The sequence below is a fragment of the Arachis ipaensis genome, chromosome B8 (assembly GCF_059453495.1).
Source record: "Arachis ipaensis isolate K30076 ecotype BB chromosome B8, ASM5945349v1, whole genome shotgun sequence".
NCBI classification, from domain to species: domain Eukaryota; kingdom Viridiplantae; phylum Streptophyta; class Magnoliopsida; order Fabales; family Fabaceae; genus Arachis; species Arachis ipaensis.
Genome location: NC_142443.1, coordinates 126,994,950 through 126,997,537, shown reverse-complemented (window position 1 = coordinate 126,997,537; position 2,588 = coordinate 126,994,950). Strand labels below are relative to the sequence as shown.

General features: G+C 42.6%; 1 non-coding gene across 1 annotated transcript; it reads left to right on the top strand.

Moving 5' to 3' along the window:
- Positions 1-2,172: 2,172 nt before the first annotated feature.
- Positions 2,173-2,280, top strand: LOC148549790 (small nucleolar RNA R71). Its single transcript, XR_015898072.1, has one exon. It is a non-coding gene; the product is annotated as a small nucleolar RNA R71 (small nucleolar RNA).
- Positions 2,281-2,588: the final 308 nt, after the last annotated feature.

The window sequence follows — 2,588 nt, the reverse complement described above, 5'->3', positions numbered from 1 at the left end:
GAGAGAAAAAGAGTTGGGGTAGGTGCAGATCCTGTGGGTCCACAGATCCTAAGGTGTCAAGGAATTCTGATCCCTGCACCTTTCTGGCATTTAAACTCCCATGGACAGCCCTTTCTGGGATTTAAACGCCAGTCTGCTGCCTTTCCTGGCATTAAATGCCAGGCTGATGCCCCTTTCTGGCATTTAACGCCAGCCAGACACCCTTTTCCGGCGTTAAACGCCAATCTGTCTGCCAATTCTGGCGTTTAATGCCCAGAATGCTGCCAGACTGGGCGTTAAACGCCCATTCTGCTATCCTTACTGGCGTTTAAACGCCAGTAAGCCTGTCCTCCAGGGTGTGCTATTTTTGATGCTGTTTTTGATTCCGCTTTAATTCTGCAGCTGTTTTTGTGACTCCACATGATCATCAACCTAAAGAAAACATAAACTAACAATGGAAAATGAAATGAAAAAGTAATTAACATAGATAAATAAGATTGGGTTGCCTCCCAATAAGCGCTTCTTTAATGTCAATAGCTTGACAGTGAGCTCTTACAAAGCTTCACAGATACTCAGAGCATGATTGTGGCCTCCCAACACCAAACCTAGAGTTTGAATGTGGGGGCTCTGCTTGACTCTGTATTGAGAGAAGCTTTTCATGCTTCCTCTCCATGGTTACAGAGGAAGATCCTTGAGCCTTAAACACAAGGTAGTCCTCATTCAGTTGCAGGACTAACTCTCCTCTGTCCACATCAATCACAGCTCTTGCTGTGGCTAGGAAGGGCCTTCCAAGGATGATGCATTCATCCTCATTCTTCCCAGTGTCTAGGATTATGAAGTCAGCAGGGATGTAAAGGCCTTCAACCTTCACTAAGACATCCTCTACAAGTCCATAAGCCTGTTTCATTGATTTGCCTGCCATCTCTAGTGAGATTCTTGCAGCTTGTACCTCAAAGATCCATAGTTTCTCCATTACAGAGAGTGGCATGAGGTTTATACCTGACCTCAGGTCACACAGAGCCTTCTCAAAGGTCATGTGGCTATGGTACAAGGTATTAAGAACCTTCCGAGATCCGGTATCTTCTGAGGTAATTTCTGCTGAACCAAGGCATTCAATTCATTGATGAGCAATAGAGGTTCATCCTCCCAAGTCTCATTACCAAATAACTTGGCATACAGCTTCATGATTGCTCCTAGATACCGAGCAACTTGCTCTTCAACAATATATTCATCCTTTTCAGAGGAAGAATACTCATCAGAGCTCATGAATGGCAATAGTAAGTTCAGTGGAATCTTTAGGGTCTCTGTATGAGCCTCAGATTCCTTTGGTTCCTCATTAGGGAACTCCTTAGTGGTCAGTGGACATCCATTGAGGTCTTCCTCACTGTAAATCACTACCTCTTCCTCTTCTATAGGTTTGGCCACTTTGGATATATTGATGGCCTTGCACTCTCTCTTTGGATTCTCTTCTGTATTGCTTGGGAGAGTAATATGAGGGATTTCAGTAACTCTTTTACTCAGCTGACCCACTTGTGCATCCAAATTTCTGATGGAGGACCTTGTTTCAGTCATGAAACTGAGAGTGGTCTTAGATAGATAAGAGACTATGGTTGCTAAGTTAGAGAGGCTCTGCTTAGAATTATCTATCTGTTGCTGAGAAGATAATGGAAAAGGCTTGCTATTGCCAAACCTATTTCTCCCACCATTATTATTATTGAAGCCTTGTTGAGGCTTCTGTTGATCCTTCCATGAGAAATTTGGATGATTTCTCCGTGAAGGATTATAGGTGTTTCCATGGGATTCTCCCATGTAATTCACCTCTTCCATTGCAGGATTCTCAGGGTCATAAGCTTCTCCTTCAGAGGCAGCTTCTTTAGTACTGCCGGATGCAGCTTGCATTCCAGTCAGATTCTGAGAAATCATATTGACTTGTTGAGTCAATATTTTATTCTAAGCCAATATGGCATTCAAAGTATCAATCTCAAGAACTCCTTTCTTCTGAGTCATCCCATTATTCACCGGATTTCTTTTAGAAGTATACATGAATTGGTTATTTGCAACCATTTCAATGAGTTCCTGGGCTTCTGCAGGTGTTTTCTTCAGATGAAGAGATCCACCAGTAGAGTGGTCTAATGACATCTTGGACAATTCAGACAGACCATCATAGAATATACCTAAGATGCTCCATTCTGAAAGCATGTCAGAAGGACACCTTCTGATCAATTGCTTGTATCTTTCCCAAGCTTCATAGAGGGACTCACCTTCCTTCTGTCTGAAGATTTGGACTTCCACTCTAAGCTTGCTCATCTTTTGAGGTGGAAAGAATTTAGCCAAGAAAGCATTTACCAACTTTTCCCAAGAGTTCAGGTTTTTTCTAGGTTGTGAGTCCAACCATATCCTAGCTCTGTCTCTTATAGCAAAGGGGAAAAGCATAAGTCTGTAGACCTCGGGATCAACCCCATTGGTCTTAACAGTGTCACAGATTTGCAAGAATTCAGCTAAGAACTGATGAGGATCTTCCAATGGAAGTCCATGAAACTTGCAATTCTGCTGCATTAGAGAAACTAATTGAGGCTTAAGCTCAAAGTTGTTTGCTCCAATTGCAGGAA